The 20,975-nt window shown below is 55.2% G+C and overlaps 1 protein-coding gene and 1 long non-coding RNA gene across 4 annotated transcripts in view; one reads left to right on the top strand and one right to left on the bottom strand.

The window, feature by feature from the left end:
- The window catches only part of BCOR (BCL6 corepressor), a 113,888-nt gene that overhangs the window by 46,250 nt on the left and 46,663 nt on the right, over positions 1–20,975 (top strand). The window lies entirely within an intron of this gene.
- On the bottom strand, positions 138–12,387 carry LOC132357261 (uncharacterized). 2 transcript variants are annotated; one of them, XR_009500185.1, is made up of 4 exons: positions 12,224–12,387; positions 6,116–6,282; positions 2,861–3,145; positions 138–2,142 (listed from the first exon to the last, which is right to left on the bottom strand). It is a non-coding gene; the product is annotated as an uncharacterized LOC132357261 (long non-coding RNA). The 2 variants fall into 2 exon arrangements; XR_009500186.1 differs by lacking the exon at positions 6,116–6,282.

Raw genomic sequence — 20,975 nt, 5'->3', positions numbered from 1 at the left:
GGGGATTTCTGATCCCCAGGACCCCCTTTTTTTTTTAAAGTTGCTGCTTACATGGATGGACCTAGAGATTATCATACTAAGTGACGTAAGTCAGAAAGAGAAAGACAAATATCATAGGAGATCACTTATATGTGGAATCTAAAAAAAATGATACAACTGAACTTATTTACAAAACAGAAACAGACCCACAGACTTCAAAAACAAACTTCTGGTTACTGGGGGGAAGGGTGGGGAGAGGGATAAATTAGGAGTTGGGGATTAACATATACACACTACTATATATAAAGTAGATACCCAACAAGGGCCTACTGTATAGCACAGGGAACTCTACTCAACACTCTGTAATAACCTATATGGAAAAAGAATCTGAAAAAGAACAGATATATGTATATGTATAACTGAATCACTTTGCTGTACCCCTGAAACTAACACAACATTGTAAGTCAACTATACTCCAACATAAAATTAAAATTAAAAAAATAATAACGGTAAGAAACGACCCAAAAAAATTGCCTCTTGACCCACAGTGGATGCCTTTGACCTGTAGAAAGGAAGGTCAGCCAGTATCTGAGACTCCCTGGCCTCCGAGTTGCCCCAGGGCCCAGGCAAGAGGTCAGAGCCACACTAACTGCCCTGCTGTGGCCAAGAGCCCCTGCTGGGCTGAACAGTTCCTGCTAAGTCAGAACGCGTTCTCCCAACAATCTGGCTGCTCGTCAGGCCCAGGCGGCAGTGAGCAGCCCCTGGCTGAGTGTGACGCTGGGCTGCGGGCCTTTGAAACAAGCACGCTTCGCTTCACTCGACTCTGAGTTGTCTGCTTGGAAACAGAGAACATCTTGGCCCCGGCGGTGAGCGATCTAAGCCCTGGTGGCAGGGGAGTTGAGATTCTCGGGATGACCGGCTGAAGGCTGCTAAGAATATCCAGCCACAGGCCTGACCACAAGCCAGTGAAGGCCCCACGTGGCGGCTTCCGTGGTCCTTCAGGCGTGGGAGGAAGGAGCTGTCTGGGCAGCCGGTGCTCGTGGGGTCCCTCAGTTGGAAGTGTGTAGACGCAGAAGTAAAGAGTAAGGTCAGGTAACATTTTTAAAAATCCAAGAAGCCCATCCTGCCCCCAGGGAATGCATAATCCCAGGAGGAAGGACATCAGCCACAAGGGACTTAGTGCGCGTTACAGGTTAAAGTGAGGACAACCAAACAGAAGGGGCCGGCGGCAAGCCACCTCACACGCGTCTGTGAGGCTGCAAGTGCCAAAGAGAGAGCACCCACACCGGCTTCCTGCAGCCAGATCAGGTGGGTCTCGTGGCCTAGCAGCTGGTGGCCTGATGGGGAGCCCGGGATACATGGTCCGTCCTCTAGACCTCAGTTCCCACATCTGCAAAGCCAGGGGTTCGGGTCACTGTTTCATAAACGTTTTGAAAGGTCAGGTCTCAGACCTTCCAGACTTTGATGCATGCGCCCCCTGAAAAATGGACACAGGCACCAAGGCCACCATTTTTGCACCATTTCAAGGGGTTGCCCGGCCCCAAGCTGACCATCCAAGGATCTCAAGCAAAGGTTCTGAGGGTTTGGCTTAGGGGAGGAAGTATTCTTGGAGGTCTGGAGAGGACTGGGAAGAGTTCAGGGATAAAGTGGGATTGAAGGAGGGGCAGAAATTAAATATCTACTCCTTCATCCAACAAATGTGGTGAGTGGCAGCTGTGGGCAGGCACAGTGGGTGCAGCCACAGAGGAAACACAGGGGTCCTGGGTCTTGTGGGAACGCCTTTCTAGCTGGAGAGACAAGCCCCTTCGCCTCCAGCCACACAGGCCGTCGTTGTTCCCTTGCTCAAATAGTTCAGGGGCAGTCGTACTTCAGGACCTGCGCACTTACCCTTCAGCTGCCTGGAGCTCTTTTTCCCTTATCCCCAGACAGCTGGTCCCCTCTCAGCTCAGAAGCCATGCCCGGGATGAGGCCTCCCTGGCCATCCCCGCCCCTCGCAGCCACGCTGCCCTGTTTCATCTTCTTTGCAGCTCATATCATCATCCGAAGTTATCTTCTCTATTTGCTTTGTGTTTATGGTCCGTCTCCCTTAGCACAGGGACCCCGTCAATCTTGTTCTCCACGGTGCCCTGGCGCCCAGGACAGTGCTCGGCATAGAGTAAACACCTGTCAGAGATGTGATGAACCAAATGAACTAATTACAGACTTAAAGATAGATTGCTGCAAACTGGTGAGGCCTGTGGTGTAAGGCTAAGGACCAGGTGGTTTGAGAGGGTGAAGCTGGGGGACTAACCTGGCTCGGGGGAATGTGTCTTAGAGGCAATGCTGTTTAGATAGAGCTCCAAATGACTAGGAAAGTGGGGTGGAGGGAAGACGGATCCGGGCAGTCTCCTGGGATGGCCCGGATGTGGGAAGGGGCTGGAAACAGAAGCCGAGAGCAAAGGTCTGAAGGGTAGGGCCTGGTGAGCTGGCTGAGGGTTTTCATCTTCATCTCAGTAGTGAAAGCTGTAGGGGTACCATTGCTCTGGCTCCAGGGCGCTGTGCCCCCTATTACCTCTCTGATCCATCCTCCTGCTTTACACTCTGGCCACACTGGAATCCTGCTTGTTCCTTACACACCGCAGACACCCTCCCGCCACAGGTCCTTTGCACTGGCTATGCCTCTGCCTTTAACTCTCTTCCTCCAGAAATCCTCTCGGCTCCCTCACCTCCTTCGAGTCTTTGCTCACCTCTCACCTCCTCAAAGAGGATTCCCCTGACCACCCCTGAATCCTGAAACCTTCTCCCTACCCCCTGCCCTCCTGCTGGCCCTTACCTGCTCCCACTTTTCTTTCCTTGGTGTGTATCACTGTCTACTGTCCGAGGCAATTTTAAGACCCGTTACCTTTATTGTCTATCATCCATCTCTCTCCTGCTGGAATACAAGCACCTCAAGGACAGGCATCCGTTTTGCTCCCCAGGATGTGCCGAGTGTCTGGAAGGGCACCTGGTACCCAGTAGCAGTCAAGATTTGCAGGGATGGTCGTTGCTGTTGGCTGCTGTGCTGGAAATGGACGGCAGAGGGGCAGAAGCGGACCAAGGGGGCCAGTTAGGAGGTCACTGCCAGGTCTTAGGCAAGAGATTGTGCTAGGCAGGCGCTGGATGCAGAGGGAATGGATGACTCCTAGAGCTGCCAAGAGGACAGAAAACAGGATTTGGTGATGGGTCAGGTTGGAGGGGTGAGATGGTCAGAGAGCTCAGAGGTGACTCCCGGGTCCCTGGACTGCATTCTGGGCATAACTGGGTGTCATGACCAGGTGGTGTGTGGGAACCAGGGAGAAGAAACAGGGTTAGAGGAAAGAAGGGAGAAAGGGGTTCCCGGAGGGGAACAGTCATGGGCACCAGTGGGGGAAAGGCTCACCTGTCTAGGGGAGAGTGAAAAGTGCGGTTTGGCTGGAGTGGAAGGAAGTTCCTGCGGAGGAGAGGAAGATGGCAGGAAAGGCCGGATCAGGGGGCCTGGCCATCCGCTAACGCTGCCTACTTGCTGCCCTTGCTCTGGCATCCTGGGCTGTGGGCAGGGTGCTGTGAATCCTCACCCTGAACATGGCCCATCCACCTGGTGCATTGCTCTCAACGACTTGCTTCTATCATGGAGCAGAAAGTTTGCTTTTGTTCCCGTGATTTTAAACCGTGCTTCCTGGCTGTCTCTAGAAAAACCTCACTGCCCTGCCTCCCCACCCCGACTCCACCCAGAGTGTCCCCCACTCTCCTGCAGCCGGGTCTCCTGCCCAAGAGCTCGCATGCAATTATAAGCCTTCTCCTTCCCCAGTTTGTTTGCGTATTTTTTTATTTATTGTATTTTTTTTCTTTTTGGCCACGCCCCCGCGGCTTGCGGGATCATATTAGTTCCCCCACCAGGGATCGAAGCCGCGCCCTCGGTAGTGAAAGCATGGAGTCCTAAGCACTGGACCGCCAGGGAATTCCCTATCTATTGTATTTTTTATTTTGTTAACATTCTATTGAAGTGCAGCACACAGACAGAAAAGTATCTAAATCCTAAATGTACAGCTTGATGAATCTTTACAAGCTGGGCACACCCGTGTAGCCAGCATCCAGATCAAGATGCAGCGTGTTCCCAGGCCCCCCACCCCGAAGTCCCTGTTGTGCCCCCTCCCAAGGGGCATGCCCCTCTCCACTGTCCCCCTTCCTCCAAGGTCACCCCTAGGCTGACTTTTGACACCTTAGATTGGCTTTGCCCACTTTAAAACTTGAGGTAAATGGAATCCTATTGAGAGCGAGCTTTTGAGGTGGGCCTGCATTTTAAAATCAGTCTTCCTGGCGGCCTTGAGGCCAGTGGTGTTAGGTGCTGGAATTGATAAACAAAGGGAAAATGGGGTTAGGACGGAGTGAAGGCAGTTGAGACTGGATCTGGAGAGTCGGGCGGAGTTCTAAGAGGATCTTGAACTGTAGGAGGAGGAAGGCAAGTAGCTCACACCTGAGGGAGGGAGAGACCCCTGCCTCTGAGAAGGACATGCTCCATGCTACCCTGATCCCAGAAGTGTCTCTTTAGCTAAAGATCAGAAAGGGTTCTTGCCTTAGGGGAAGAGATCATTCAAGTTCCATTGTTCCAGTGTCCGGGAAGATTTTTCTCTCTCTCTGTGTGTGTGTGTGTGTGTGTGTGTGTGTGTGTTTGTGTTTATGAGAGAGAGAGAGAGAGAGAGAGAGAGAGAGAGAGAGAGGTATTCCTGGGAACCCATTTCTCTAATAGTAATTCCTAGGGGGCCTCATGCTAGATGGGCAGTACTGGCTTCCACCTGCGTGATGGTGATGATGGTGGCGGGGAGGCCTCAGAGATGGGCAGAGACATTTGAGGATTTTAGAATCCAAAGTCCAGAGAGGGTGAGTGACTTGCCCAAGGTCACACATCGAGGGAACCAGCATTAGAAATGGGATCTCTTGTGCCCTCCCCGGTCCTTTCATTACCGTGTACCACCCCCTTGCTTTACAAAGAACCTAGTGTTGCCACCAAAACAGCAGAATTACCTCATTTTTCCTTTTTTATAAATTTATTTATTTTTGGCTGCGTTGGGTGTTCGTTGCTGCACGCGGGCTTCCTCTAGTTGCAGCAAGCGGGGGCTACTCTTTGTTGCGGTGCGCGGGCTTCTCATTACAGTGGCTTCTCATTGCGGAGCACGGGCTCTAGGCATGCAGGCTTCAGTAGTTGTGGCATGCAGGCTCAGTAGTTGTGGCTCGCGGGCTCTAGAGCGCAGGCTTGGTAGTTGTGGCACGCGGGCTTACTTGCTCCGCGGCATGTGGGATCTTCCCGGACCAGGGCTCGAACCCGTGTCCCCTGCATTGGCAGGCGGATTCTTAACCACTGCCCCACCAGGGAAGTCCCAATTACCTCATTTTTGAAAGGCGTTATGAACTCAGTTCTATATGTGGAACGGGGCACAGAGGTTGTGAGTGGGCATGACATTATAATTCACGTCCCACTCTATTTATCTTTGCTGGGTTTTGTGTATCTTTGGAAGCAGCCTTAAATCATTATTGGAACAAAGTAGGGAGAAAAATAATAATATATAATTACAAATGAGGACTAGACCGTATGAATCCTAGTAATTGCCTTCCCTGCAATCCTTAGTTTGGGTATTTTCAGAATAATTAAAAGATTAGGCTTTCATTGGTGGAGGTGGTGGGTTAGCGCTGAGCCCTAAACAGTGGCATCACCTACTCCAGGGATGGCCCCGTGCCACCTGCTGCCTGGGACGCTTTCTGAGTAACACCAAGGGCTGTGCTCCAATCTCTGAGTATTTACTCTCTGCTGAGGAGAAACTCTGGCAACGGCTGTGAAATAAACCCCAAAGCCAGGGAGAAGCTGAAGAAAGGAAATAGTCGGTGGCGCATTAATCATTGTCGGCAGAGCTAGAGCAGAGGACAGAGGCTGGTTTGAAGAAAGACAGAACCTGAATTATCTTGGAGATTGATCTTCCCTCCTGCACGCTCCCTGTGCCAGCAAATAGGTCAGGAAGGTCCCGGCGCAGCCACTGGCATTGAACTGGCGAGGGCATCCACCGACTGGCCAGCATGCTTTGTCAAAGAGACCAGGGCAGGGATGACCACACTCTGTCACGGGGATCATCCCAGAGCTTCTGCTTACCCTGAACAGGCTGCATCTTGGAAAGCGACAGAACACAAGAGGCATCTCAGAGAGACCTTCGGGACAAATTCACTGCTGTCATGTCCTCAGAGGGCATTGTTGGCATGCCAGCATGCAGTGAAGGCCATTTCCTGTAGATCCGAAGAAAGCACCCAATTATGATGCACCTGTGGAATTGGCAGAGTAATGACGTTGACCACAGGTGCCTGGAGAGTTGGAAAGACTGCATGGATCAAAGTTTAGGCTCTAGGAATCAGGCAATGAGTGTCCAGGCAAGCAGGCAAGTTAATTATCCTCTAAGCCTCAGTCTACTGATCTGTGAAATGGGGATAATAATAGTACCTTTATTATGGGATAGTTTTCCCATATGTGAAATGAGATTAGTAATGCATATAAAGTGTTTAGAATTGTGCCTGGTGGATAGTGAGCCCTTAATAAATCCTAGCTATTGTTCTCCTAAGAGCTGAAAAGGGCTAGTGGCCCTCCTCCTCCCCAAATTCAAGAACTTCAGAGGGGCTGTGTAGTGGGTTCTCCCAATATCCTCTCTTCCCTGCTTTAGCTCTCCCCATGGTAAGAGCAGAGTAATCTTTATCAAAGCCCAAAGCTGGGAAAAACGTTGCCCAGAAGTCTGAAAGGGCAAGGTGGTTTATAATCTCACCAAACACTGAGCCATAATTTAGTACTGGTGGAGGTGCAGAAACTTTCCAAACAGAGCTAGACAATCTACTTGTTCTGGGGAGGAAGTCCTTCCCTTGAACTTGGCCCCTCATTTTTTCGAAGCTTACTTGAGAGGAAGGCAACTCTTCACATAGATGATAAATTCTTAGGTTCCCATGGTGAACACAGCAGATCAGCCAAGACCTGCTGATCCCAGAAAGAAACAAACTCCTTTTATGATATTTACTCCAGTTGGCAAGTTGGCAAGACGACCCCAGAGGGACAGGATTGGAGAAGCTATGTAGGATCTGATCCCAGAAATAGTTTAAGGTTTGGGGGAACAGTGCATATGCATGGGAGACAAACAATTACTCTACTGGAAAGAGCCCAGGTTTGGAGTCAGGTAGAACCCCCATCGCCAAACTCAGTTAGATTAGCTATATATATGGGGAGGGCAATTGTGAGCTTCAGTTTCCTTAGCTGTAAAATGTGAATCATAATACTTAACCCATAGGCTTATTTTTGGGGCTTTGGTGAGGTAACTTGGGAATCTACCTAATAAAGTAACTGAAAAGAGCGAAGGCCCTCAATAAACAGTAGCTATTTTTATCATGGAGGAATTATTCATCCTTAAAAAAGACTTGCTTTGCTATCAAATGCATCATAATGACATAGTTACTGTTCAAAGTCAAACGGCGGCATGGGACTGAGAGAAGAACTCCGACTGCCCAAGGTCACCTGTGACCAGAACCCACTCTTCTGGTTTCTGAGGGTCTGGAGAGGAAGGGTGGTCTCAATCTTTTGCCACCAAGTAAGGACCAAGTGGTTGGCAACAGGCAAAATACTCTAAGGAGCTTTGGGTTCTGTCTTGTTCTTGGCTAGGACGTCCCTCTCTCACCTCCTGGGGCTGATATTCTGTGGCACTTAGCAAGGATAGGAACGTCCAAGGCCCGCCCTCAGCATGCACACCCAGGAACCCTGGATCCTCTGACAAAAACCTGTATGCTTGCATCCCATGCTCCCATGAGCCTCTCCAGGCGATAATGGCTCCTCTGGCCTCATGCTTTACTTTCCTAATTTCTTAGGTCTCGATCCTCACCAGAACTACAGAGCTACTCCCTGCAAGCCCAGACACCCAGCTTTTCCTGAAGCACATGCCCGTAATTATCTTACTCTCTCTTTTTTAAAAAAAAATTTTATTTTTTGTGTATTTTTTTTGGCCCATTTGCACCAAAAAAAGTGATTCATGTGGGATCTTAGTTCCCCGACCAGGGATCAAACCCGTGCCCCCTACATTAGAAGGGCGGAGTCTTAATCACTGGACTGCCAGGGAAGTCCCTTGTTTTGCTCTCTTGAACTTGGTTTCTTTTCTGGCCATGATATAGAATATTGATTAGAGTTAGCAAAAACGTATGAAGCATTCAGTGACTCATTTACTGTTTATCAAGTATTTTGGGGGTAATTCCCTGGCGGTCCAGTGTTTAGGACTCCGCACTTCTACTGCAGGGGGCACGGGTTCGATCCCTGGTCAGGGAACTAAGATTTCACATGCCGCGTGGCGAGGCCAAAAGTAAAAAATAAATGAAGTGTTTTTTTAAGCATCTATATGTGCCAGGCATTGTGCCACAAATGTGCCGCAAACAACATTATGAGAACAGTGCGTTTCTACATGTTCGTTCCTGGATATTGATGCAAACTTAGTACACAGTGATGGCGCACCCTGTCCTTACAGAGCGTACAGTCTCTTTGGGGAGATGACAGCCCAGGGAGGAATGCTCAGAGCCTATTAACAACAGGGCCATGTGTGCTGGCCCTCAGAGGGTGAGGCAGGCAGTGGCAAGGCATGAGGTGGCAGGGATTGGAGCAGGCAGTGGCAAGGCATGAGGTGGCAGGGATTGGAAGCCTTGTTAAGGAGTTTGGGTTTTGTTCCAAGTACAGTGGGAACTAGTGGGGTAGTGACATGTGACATGCTTTTTTTTTTCTCAAAAGACCTTTGTAGCTGCCATGTGGAGGATGGGTTGGGGGAGGGTGAGAGTGGCAGCACAGAGAACAGTGGGACTAGTAATCCTGTATGCTAATCCAGGCAAGAAGATGGTGCCCTGGCCAAGGTGGATTTGGGAGAATCCGAAGAAGTAGGTTGACTGGATAGAACATTTGGAAGTAGAATCGGTTAGCCTTGCCATCAGACTGGAGGAAGGCGAGGTGGGAGATAAAGGAGATAGGTCTAGAATGACCCCTTCCCTCCCACCCCCAAGATTCTGCTTTAAGCACTTAAGTGGTTGAGACATTTTCTGCCATAGGGAAGGGAATTGGGACAAAGGGCAGGTCCCAAGGGAAGAGCAGGTCTCTTTTTTAAGGGACAGTTTGTCCTGCTTGCCACTCTTTCCCCAGGACCTGTTGCAGGGCCTGGCATTTAGTAAATACCCCCAAATATTTGTAGATTGATTTTTTTAAAATTCAGTTTTAGGTAGGCTATGAAGCAGAGTGACAAAGAAAGTGGACTCTACGACTGACTGAGTTTGAATCTTAGCTCCACCATTTTCCGAGTGACTTTGGGAATGTTCTGTGACCTCTCTGCCTTAGTTTCCTCATCCGTAAAATGTGGATAATAATTCTACCTGCCTCAGAGGGTAGTTGTAAGGATTAATCGTTAATTTCTAGAAAGTCCTTAGAAGAGTGTTGCCAGCACTCTGCAAATGTTCACTATTGTTATCATGAAGCTGGTCATAGATGGCCAAATTGAGATGTCAGGTCTGCAGTTTGATATGGGGGTCTGGAACTGGAAAAACAAATTGAAGGGTTATCAGGTCATCAGCAAGTAGGTGGTATTTAAAGCCATGAGCCTGGATGAGGTTGGGGCAGGGGGGAGAGAAGGAAGGACCCAGGCCCAAGGCAACTAGTAGAGCATAGAGAAGAGTCCAGAAAGAGACTGAAAGAGACTCAGAGGTAGGATGCAAACCATGTGTGTGTGGTATCTGGGAAGCCAAGAACAGTTCAAGTGGGGAGTGGTCAGGGGTGTTGAGTGCTTCCAAGGCCAAGGAAAGCTTGACACCCCCCCCCCCCGCATCCCCACCCTCCAGCAACAAGGAAGTGGCAGGTGATCTTGAGCCCTTTCTGCAGAATAGCTAGGGAGGGTGGAGGTTGAAGAGTGTGGGTTGAAGAGTGTGATAAATGATGCATCTACACAGTGAAATTCCACAGACCTTGGCACAGACAGAGCCCATCTCCAAGTGCTGATATAGAAAATGATCTGTAAGATGTAGCAATAAGTTTTATAGGTGAGGTATGGAACAGCTTGTGCAGTGTGTTCCCATTTCTGAAAATAAAGAAAGTGGTGGTGAGGGTGGTGAAGATGTTTAATCTTCCCCAGCAGTGTTGAAGATGTTTAATGTACCGACAAATATGTGTCTGTATCCCCTCTACGTTGTGTTTTACACAAACTGTAAGGTACTCAAACTGTAACGTACTATACACACCCATTCTGCACATTATGGTTTTCCCCTAACAATAGACCTTAGGAGTCATTCCCTATCAATACTGCAGAGCAAATTTTTATTTTTTAAAATAGGTACAGAATGTTCCCTTGTATGCATGAACCATCAATGTCATTGCTGGACATTTAGGTTGTTTCTAATCTTATGCTGTTACAAACAAAGCTGTAAGTTATACCAATATTTTAGAATAACTTCAAAATGAGCTGAGTTTTAGAGGGCACACAAGGTAAGGAAATGGAAATACTAATGGACGCAGACACCTCTTTTGAGAACTACAGCTGTGCAGGGGAACGGATAAATAGGGAGCCGGGGAAGGAGATGTGGGGCTAAAGAAGGGCATTCTAAAGATGGAAGATGCTTCAAGGGAATGAATACAACAGAGTAATTCAATAAAGAGTGCATGAGGGTGGGGGAGGGAGGCAGTCAGGAAGAGCCTCTGCCAGTGATATTTTAGCAGGTGTAGGAGGATGACTTAAAATGGTATGAGGCCCTGTGCTGAGTGCTGTGGGAACAGCAGGTTGGATGAATGGACACAGGCCTTCAGGAAGGTTCCACTCCAGCAGGGAAGCTACGATGTTTCACAAATCAGTTGTGGTATTGTTAGAAAGTGGTTGATTCTGTTACTGAGGTATAAACGTCTATAAACATCCCACTGGGTGCCTGCTGGTGGAATTTGCTCACACTTCCGGTGGTTCCCTGGGTTTTTGATAAACCATTAGCTGGAGGAGAGGAGAATGATATTTTGCCTGGAATTTGTGGATTTTCCTATAGGGATTAAATGACATGCACGCCCTGGAAGGCTGAAAGAAAAGAAAAGGAAAGAAAGAAAGAAAGGAAGAAAGGAAGGAAGGAAGGAAAGAAGGAAGAAAGGAAGAAAGGAAATAAATAAATAAAAATCCCAAGAATTTATATTCCTGATGGCTTTGCTGATGGTCGTGTAAATTGTATATTTAATCAAAGGCACTCGAATGTCTCTCTTTTTTTTTTTTAACTATTGAAGAGCCATTTAAATGTCAACATAAGTGATTCCCTCCCAAATAGTGCTGTTTATACATTACTTCCCCTAATAGACCATAATGATTCATAAGGAGGCATTTCGCGCCTCTAAATTGTAGGCCTATTGAAATATAAATTAAGATGATAAATAATTTGACCTTACCTGAGAGTACTAAGTATTTACATGTGTCAAATACGAAATTACCCTGAATATCAGGGTCCCTAAAAAGGCAGCCTTCCTCTCCTGGCTGAATTCAATAAATGAAATGGGTTTAAATATCTCCCTTAGAGTGTGGAGAAAAGAGAGGGGCAGACACAAAAGAACGGGCCGGGGACCCGGCCGTCCCCGCCCTCCAGACTTCGCCTTGGCCTGGGGGCCCGGGACCCCTCCCCGGGAGTGCAAAGCGGGTGCCGGCCGCCCCCGCGTGCCCCGCGCGCCCTCTTCGCCCCCTCCTCCCGCGACGCCGCTGGAGTTTCTAAACATGGAGTTTCATACAGGAACTTTGCCAGGCCGAGCTCGCCGCTCTCCCGGGTCCCCGCAGCGGGATTCACCGAGTCGGCGGCGCCGCGCGGCCTCCCCGCCCCCACGCCTCCGGGGAGCCGCTGACCTGGCGGCCTCCAGCTCCGCAAAGCCGCTCCGCCAGGTTCATAACCCGAGAAGGCGCGGAACCTCCCGGGCCCTGCGCCCCCGCCCGACCCTGCCAGGGCCCCGGAGGGTGGCAGCTGGGCGCCCTCGGCGGGACCCGAGCCCAACCTGCCCGCCGGGCCTGTTTGTTGGCGGCCGCCTGAGCTTGGGGCCCGGGGCTCGGCGAGCTCTCCGCTCCCCGGACCGGGGCCGAGCCGCGGGGGTCGCCGAGGCGGCGGAGGGGCGCAGGCCACGGAGGACCCGGGCTGGGTGCGTTGACCGCTCGCGCCGGGTTTTTGTTTTGTTTTGAAGCCGGGCGTGGGGGAGGGGAAGCACCTTGTCAATGAGAAATTTCCTGTTCGCAAGACTCTTCTTGCAGAGTTTCTGTCCTGCCCTTGAACTGACAAGTGGATCTCCGCAGCGCGAGCCCCCGAGAGTTCATCCAGCCGCGCCGGGCGCGCGCAGGGGTGGGGGCGGGGGCACCCGCGCCGCGGCGCCGAGCCCCCGGGAGCCCGGTGGAGCGGGGCCGACGCCTGCCCTCCCGGTTCCCGGGCGCACCCGTGAGCGCCCAGCCGAGCGGTGACTAATCTGCGGCTCTGGGCCTCTTGGCGCGCAGCCCGGGCTCGCCTCCCGCCCCCTCGTTCCATCCCCCTCCCCGCCGGCCTCCCGGCCCCGCCGCGCCGAGCTCCGCGGAGAGAATCGCGCGGGCCGCCGCCGCCGCCGTCGCGTTCCCGGGAGTGTGGGAAGCGGGTCGAGGCAGGCGGCTCCCAAGCCGTCTCTCCAGTCGCTCTTCTTCGACCCAGGCCCAAGTGTGCGTGTGTGTTTCCTTCCCCGTAAGCACTTTGATCAGCGTTTCCTCAGCGCCGCGGAGGAGCCAGGGCGAACCGGAGCTTTTAACCCCCTGCGTGCCGCCCCACGGTGGGCTCCGTGGGGAGGGTGCCGCTGGGAGACTAGTCGACACGGGGGCCATCGGTTTGGTTTGGCAAGCCAGTGTCTGGAGGAGCCCGACCGGATCCGAGGAGCTTGCCCAAGCGCGGCAGGCTCTCCTGGGGAGAGCAGGCCGCGAGGCCCGGGGCGGCTCGTTAATGTTCCAGCCTGCCCGGGGGCCGCACAGTAACCCGACCTGACTGGCGAGGCGAGGTGCGGGCTTGAAAGGCCCGGCAGGCGGAGGCTTCTGGAGGGGATCTGGAGGCCCCGGGGGGACCCCCTTTCACGCACCCTGTCCGCTGGCGCGTGGACGGTTCCCAACCCGGGGTGGGGGCCTCGCTCTCGCCCCGCGGACTCGGCTCTGGCTGCCGCTCCCTCCCCTGGCCAGGCCTCGCCGGGGAGTTAATGATTGATTTACTGGCTCCGCGCGGCCGGCGCCCTCCAAGCTATTTGTCCAAGCTGAGGAGTTGCTGGCGAGCAGCGCAAAGGCCGGGAGCACGGGGGTCGCCCGGGAAGGGAAGCCGCGCTGCTGACGGGAACGAGCGACCACTTGATTAGCCCCCACTGAGCGGCTCTAGCCGTGTCCGGGGCGAACCTGCTGGAGGCCCGGGCCGGGCGAAGGGAACATTGGGAAGCGCCACACGTAAACGGGTTGGCAGCTGGTGATTAGGCCGCCCGGTTTTATGAGTCATAATGGGTCGCCCGCCTGGCCCTCAGCCTGCTCGCTGTGGACTCGGCGCGCCGGGGTCCAGGCGGTGGACCGTTCCGGGCCGTGCAGAGGGGGATGCTCTGGGGGGGGCTGGGCCGCCGAAGGCGTTGAGCAGGATTTCCTCTCATTTCTCGCGGAAGGCAACACAAACATCCTAAATCAAACCGCTCCGACAACCGAGGGCTCCACACAGACACATCAATAAGAATTTCGCCTCCCGCGTTCGAACGCACTGAAACACTTGTCCTATTTTTATGCAAATGACACCACACAAATAGATCTCGCAGGCCCGGGAGTGGGGCGAGAGGAGGAGGGGCGCCGCCGCCCCAGCCTGGGGGCTGTGAAGGGGGGAGGGAGTCCCAAGCCCGCACCCCGGGACCCGCGCCGGCTCGGGCACAGCGGGTCTGGTACTGGCCAGGCGGCCCGCCCCGCGCGCAGTGGCTCCCTGCCAGCGCCGCCAAGTCGGCCGCGTCCCCAGGCTGCCTGCAGAGGCGGATTAGGGAAGGAGCGAAGCGAGCCTGTGACTAATCGCGGGGCCTCGGACCGGAGCACCAAGGCCATGTGCGACTGACAGGATCGACACTAGCAGAGGACACGGCGACGCCTCGCTTAATTGCAGGCTTAAAAAATTGCCGCCTGAGCAGCTCCGGTGCGGAGCCACGGCATGCGCTCTGGGCTGGGGAGCGCGCCAGGGTGACCTGCGCTCTCGCCCGGGGGAGGGACGTTTGGCGTCTCCTGGATCGAGGGACCCGGCCCTCCTGTCCGTTCCCCACTCTGCAATGTCCCCCCACCCCGCTTGCGGACCGGGCTGTAGCTGAGCCGACCAGCAGAGTAAGATCCAGCTCCCAGGCCTAGGTTTCTGACCCTTTCCGCCGTGGGGCCCACGTTCCCCCTTCTCGCCATAGATCCTATAAAAGAGGCTATACAGTTGGAGGTGAGAGATTCCAACAAACCCTTAATATAAAAACCACACACGCGAACCACTTTCTTCTCTTCCCTCCCCTTCCTTCTCCATCGGCTGATACAAAGCCCCGAATGACCAAAGGGAGGGAGAGAGGCAAGTCAAGGCTTCAAGGAGCGAGGTCACCGAGTGCCAAAAACTCGGGGCTCACGGATACGCACCCTAGGCTCTTCACCCCTGGTCACAGTCCCTCTAGCCCAGACCTCCTTCCTGGAGCGCTGAGGCCTCTCAGGGGGAGAAGGGGGGAAGCGTTGGTAGGCCGACTGGCCTGTGTGTGAGAGGGGAGGGGGGGGAGGCGGGGTGGCGGGGAACCCAGCGAGAGAAGTTTCCACCACGCTCTGGTCGGCTGCTGCCAAAATCCCCGGGCCCCTCCCCGCCCGCACCGCCTTCCGTTGCCACCACAAGTTTGGTTTAACGAGAGCTCGGGACAAAAGCAAACGTTTTCTATAGACCCCGAAAACAAAAGGGAACGAGACGCGCGGGGCGGCCGAGAAGCGGCTGCTAGCGTAATGGTGCCGAGCGGACAGCAGAGCATTAGAACTGCAAAAGCCTCGCGGGCGGGAGGAAGTGCGAGGCGGGAGGCGGGAGCGCGGGGAGGGCGGGCGGGGGAGGGGCGCTGCGCCATGTTTCCGTGTCACCCGCCGAGTCGCCGGCGCTGGGCTCGGCCGCCGGCTCCCGCCTGCCTCCGTAACAGCAGAAAGCGTGCGATTAGCAGCCAGACAGGCGGGGACTCCGGGCCCGCGGGGCCGCCGCACACGCCGCCCGCGGCCCGGCCCCGCGCCCCCCCGCCCGCCGGGTAATCATCCTCCTCGCTGCAGCGCTGTGTGCACTCTCATTAGAGCAGGGAGGCTTTTCTCTGCGCACTCGCTCGGCTCCCGCTGGCAAAACAACGCCTTTCCCGGCCGGGCCCTGGGCCAGGAGCTCCGGGGAGGGCGGGACGGGGGAGGGGGGGTGAGGCAGGGCAAGCGGCGCAGGTCATCTCGGCTGCCCGATCTCCTCTGGACACACAGGAGATGGGGAGGGTCCATCGGCCCTGCCCACGCCGAGTGGCAAAGTCCGAACCCCGTACCAGTGCCGCCATGGCCTACTCTCGTCCCCCGCCGGAGGCTAGAATGGGGGCCGAGGGGAGATGAGTGTGTCTGGTTTGGAGAGCGGGGGCGGACACCGGGAAGACTCCCAAAACAGGTTTTGCCCCATCTGTCTTGCGAACGACCTCCTGAGGCCAGAAGCTGGATCCCAGGGGTGGCGGCCCTTCGACCCTCAGGGAGACCCGAGTCCCCGAGCTTCGGGCTTGATCGCACAGAAAGGGTGGGAGTTGGGGGCGGCCAGGGCGCGGCTGCGCCTGGCCCTGAGCTTCGGAGCCCCATTTTCTCCTCCGCGATCTCTGCACACAACAGTAGACAGCCTCTCCCGGCACCACGCGCCCAGCTGCAGGGCCCGGGAGCAGGTGTTCCTGCCCGGCCGGAGTGGCGGCTCCGCGCCCCTCCTGTCCCAGCTGCCGGGGGAGCCGCGCTGATGGCGGTAATAGAGGAAGGTCTCGCTGGACCTCGAGAAGGGTCCTCCGGGTTTAAATGGGGATGCCCCAGGTCGAGGGCGGCCGCCTGGGACTAGGAGGGATCGAAGGTGACGCGCGACCAGCCCTCGTCTGGAACAGCCCTAGGGGCCAGCGGAGGCCGCTCGGGGCGGCGCAAGGGCTTCCGGTCCCGGTGACTGCGGCGGCGGCGGCGGGGCGGCTGGGAAGTTCCCGGGGCGGCCGCGAGGAGCACCCTCCCCTGGCTGCCGCCGCCGCGCAGCTTTCGGAACGGCGCCCTAGAAGCCTCTCGGCGTCTGGCAGCGCCGCTCTCGGCCGGCGCGGGGCTGGGGGCTGCGGGGTGGTCCGGACCCAGCCCCCCGCAGGGCGGGGGAAGGGGGGCCGGAGACCCCGCGGGAGCTGTGGCGCGCCTCCCTGCCCCCGCTCCTCGCCGCCGCCGCCGCCGCCGCTGATATGGCGGGCACGTGAAGCGCAGCTCGGCGCCTCGGCGCCAGCCAGGGAGCGGCCTGCCCCGCCGGCTCAGCTTACCCGCGGGCCCAGGAACGCGGAACCGAGCCCGGCCGGGCCCCGCAGAGCCCGCGCCCCCGCCCCGCTCCCAGCTCGCCGCGGCCCCGCACCCCCTCCCCGCCCGCGCCTGGCCTTGGGGCCGCGCCAGACTGCTCGCCCGAGGGGAACTCAGGCTGACTAATGGGACGCGTGTGGGCCTTACGTGAGGCCCGGCTGTCAGCGGATGCCCGTTTGCTTGGCGCCTACGCCGGGGCCAGGCTTTTCGCGGAAGGGCGAGAGGAGGGGTTTCCCCGCTCGGCGGTTTCGGCTCCCCGGGGACTATCCGGCCGCGGCTAGCCCCGGGCTTTAGGTCGTGCCCGGAGAGGGCAGACTCGGTGTGCGCTCAGCGCCGAGTTGCGAGCCCGGGATGGGGGGTGAAGAAGTGGGAGCTCGGGAGCTGTAAGCCGGAGGTGGGCGCAGAGGCTCATCAACTCAGCCTGGGGCGCCTGCCTTGATGTTTGCGATCTGGGGCCAGCGGCTGGGCTGGGGGGAATTTACAGGCCGCCCTGCGGGCCTGGAGTTCAATACCGAAACCTCCCTCAACAAATACAAAGCCTTCCGGAAACCCCTTGGTGAGATTTTTGTGCGAGAAAAGAATTTTATAAGACTCCCCGAGAGTCCGGTTCCGCTGAGAGTTCTCGGGTTCCGGGGCGCATGACGCCTTTTCCTTCCGTTACAGGGGCCTGTAAAGATCAGCAGAGTTTCTTATTATTTCGCATTAACAACCGCTTCGTGTTGACATAGTTATATGATCCTCCCAAATATAACTACCTGTTTAGTTTTAACACACGAGCGCGATGGTGAAACACAAACAGCGATCAGGAACTCAGGAGAAGGAAAACCCGGCTGCGAGCCTGGGGTTGGATGCAGGATAAATCCTCATCACGCATCCCTGGTTTTATTCAGCCTAATTACACTAGTAATCCTGCCCCCCACGAGAAAGCCTGAAACCCTGTAGTCGAGGTGCGACTTTTCCTGGGGAGCCCCGCGGATGGGGAGGGGGTTGCTGGTGTAGAGAAGGTGAGTTTTAAATGTCAGTTCCAAATGAAAATGCTTTCCTTCAGCCTTTTTCTTTTTTTGATGCAGTTTTCGAAAGGAGCATTTTTGTGAGATAAGAAGTGACCGATCAAAATCGCTGAGGGGAGGTTGTAAGCAGCCGCTTTGCCTCAGCTTAGCGTTATCTTATCTTTCACACTTGCATGGCGGAAAAAAAAATTGGCTTATCTTTATCCCCACCCCCTTCTCGCCTTAATTGCTAAAAAACACTGGTGTGTTAAACGGGGAGGAAGGAGGTCTCTGGATTGTCAGTGGAAAGGGAAGATTCAAAAATGTGGGCGCCTGGGGGGAAGCCGGGGTAGTAGGGTTTATTCTTTCCCCCAGGCCTTTCTTTTTAGTACAACGTAGAAGGTCCAGTCCGGGGTGGAAGGCTCGATGGCCAGATTTAAAAAAAAAAATCTGGGGATGGCCTTGGGTCGTGTGGCTTCCCTAGGCCTCACTTTCTCCTTGGTGCATTTACCAACCTCTTCTCCCCTTCATCCCTCAGAAGCTAGCGGTGGGTCTCGGGTTGAGGCCTCTCACTCTGCCTTCATTCCTACCCCCCCATACACGTCCCCCTTTTGGGGAGCGGGATGCAAGGCTGGGGCGCACGGCCTGCTGGAAATCATTAAAATATATGCGAGTGTCTGCAAACACACACTTTTAAATCATGGCGTTTCCCCTCCACGCTGGTATATTTAAACTCCAGAGCGAGCTGGATCTCCTCCCTCTCAGTCGTTTGTCTGTGTCACCGACAGGCCGCTAATGGCCGGGCTTCCAGGCGCTGTGCATTATGCATTAGCCTCCTCCCTCCGCCGCACACAGAAGGTTCTGTCAGGCCTCGCAAAACAAACCACCCTGCGCACCCCCCCCACCCCGCCCCGTGCTCGCGGCCGGGGGCTGCGCGACTGCCAACGTGCTGGAGACGCCGGGATGGGGGGGAGCATCGCGGGCGAAGGCCGAGCAGATTGGACCCGGAGGGGGGAGGGGGGAGGGGAGGGGGGAAGTGCAGCGGATTAGGCCGTTTGGAATCCCCAGCCCTGCGCTAGCCCCAAGCTTTGCTCCCTGGCTGACCTTCCCGGGGCAACCGCCCCGCGCCACTCACCTCTGTGCCCGACTTTGTGGTGGCCTCAGAGGTACTTAGGGACAGGCCAGCGCCGCGTTTTCATCTGCTGGGCGGTACTCCCTTCCTGCCCCGAGCGAGGGGCTGGCGGAGCCTTCCAGATCCCTCCAGTCCCCGGGATAGTGCCCGCGAAGGGGCTAAGGGTGGTGCATGTCGGCAGGGGTCCCGCGGCCACCGAGGAGGGAAGCTGCAAATAAAACGGCTCTGGCGGAAGGCCGCCCTGCTGGGTCTGCGAGCGAAGAGTTGGTGTTCTCCGCCCCCTCTCCCCGCGGTTCCCACTCTCTGACCCCGACTGGGTAAAATATGAGCTGGAGGCACCTCGCTAAATAAGCAGCCGGGGCGGGACGTGGCGTCTGAGTTTACCTACAGGAGCATCCAGCCCAGCTCAGTGGCTTCGAGGGCTCTTAAGCAGGGGCCAGGTGGGGCGCAAGACGGGGCCTCCCCAAGCCGCCAGTATTTATGCTCATTCGGCTGACATCCGTCTACCCAGCAAGCCCCTCAGTGTCAGCGGTAGTTCACCCACCGGTGCCTGGTCAGAGCCTGAAATCTAACCCAGACCAGAAATTCTGAGAGGCAGTTGCTACTACCATGTTGGGCCTGCCTTCTGGACCCTCCTCCCACAAACGCCCAGTAACCGTTCAAAGACTAGACAGAAAGAGCAACTGTCTTCAACCTGGAGACCCCTAAGTCTAGCAGACTCCTACCAGGGAAGGCAGCTACCTTTAGATGTTTCCAGATAGGTGAAATCCCTGGGACAAGGATGCCTTGTGCTTGGGAGATGGGCCAGTGGGTCTTCTAAGTGCCACTTGGTAAGCCCAGAGCTCTTTTGCAAAGTGACCAGGGAAGACTGTTATTGTAGGTTTGTGTGTTTTTAAAAATAGTTAACATTGACAGGCTAGCTCACACTATATAGAGTAAAAATGCATTCTCTGTAATCACACAAATCCCACCTATTCCGATAACCAGTGGCATAGACGTGAGAACAGCCTCTGAAGAGCGCCATCGGGGCCTACAGAGCTTTATGACTTAGTTCCTGCAAGTATGTTACAAACAAACCCCACGCACCATGTTAGGGTCCCAGGGTCCCCCAAACACCAGGTAAGAACCGCACCACGGGATGCATGGCCTTTCCCCTAGGCCTTGGGCAGTGACTGAAGGTGTGGAAGAGGGCCTGGCAGACCTTACACAGTCAGCCTGGCAGGAAAAGGGCGACCAGGCTCCAGGCCTGCTCCCCGGAAGTGCCAACCTGCTTGTCCAGTTGCAGAGGCTGGATAGAATCCGCAGCAGGAGAGTGCCCGAGAGCCATAGGTTATAACTGGGAGACCCTTACCAGGGGACAAGAGGCAGGTGGGAGAGGAGTGGCCCTGCGGCTCAGTTGGAAGCACCTCGCCATTCTGTGCCTATTTCTCCGCTGCCTGTGCGGCCTCCCCTCCCTTGCGCTCACTCGCTGGCTCTCTCCCGCCGCCTCCTCCTTTGCTTTCATTGAAATCCTCCCCTTGCTGAGTGCCGAGTGTAGCAGCCTGACCCCCAGGTCAGCTCCTGAGGGACTCGTGGGAGGGCAGGGGAGGAGGGAGCAGGAGTAGGCCCGCACAGGCTGCAGGCTCCACAGTGTCCCCACTCCCAGAGCCCCTTCCCAAGTGAGGACACAAGATGGGACTGCCATTCCTGAGCTTTCCGCTTCTCCTCCCTGGAATAATGCCAACTAACTGGGCCAATAGGTGTAAACTCCCTCCCCCTCCTCCACCTTAGAGCACCCCAGGAAAAATCTCACATTTTAATCCCCAGTGAGTCATGAACCCCTCCCCCCACGTACATTCATGCCTCTTAGGACTGCCTTAATAAGATATTTTTTTTAAGTCCCACGGAGTTGTAAAATATATCCCTCGGAGATGGAAGAGAAACCTTTTAATCCCACCAAGGATACCACGGAGGCAAGACTCCTTAAAAAGGGTGTGTGTGTGTGTGTGTGTGTGTGTGTGTGTGTGTGTGCGCGCGCGCATGCTGCAAATTACGTCAAAGGCGAATTTACTGGTCTGTTTGTCTCCAGCATCAAATTTCTCCCACAGTCAGCCCTCCTCTGGCCCCTTCGCATTTACGGCACCGCCCCCCTCCCCAATTCATTTTAACTTTTAAAGTTAGACAAACAGGCCCCTTTGTCAGCAGCCCCGGGAGGCCACAGGACTCGGAGAGGCAGCAGACTCCGTGTTTTAACTTGGTTCCTGGATTTTCCAAAAGTTCTGGACTGTTACACGCAAC

The sequence above is a fragment of the Balaenoptera ricei genome, chromosome X (assembly GCF_028023285.1).
Source record: "Balaenoptera ricei isolate mBalRic1 chromosome X, mBalRic1.hap2, whole genome shotgun sequence".
Classification (NCBI taxonomy): domain Eukaryota; kingdom Metazoa; phylum Chordata; class Mammalia; order Artiodactyla; family Balaenopteridae; genus Balaenoptera; species Balaenoptera ricei.
Note: the sequence above shows the minus strand (reverse complement) of the source record. Positions and strands in the feature narration are given on the sequence as shown.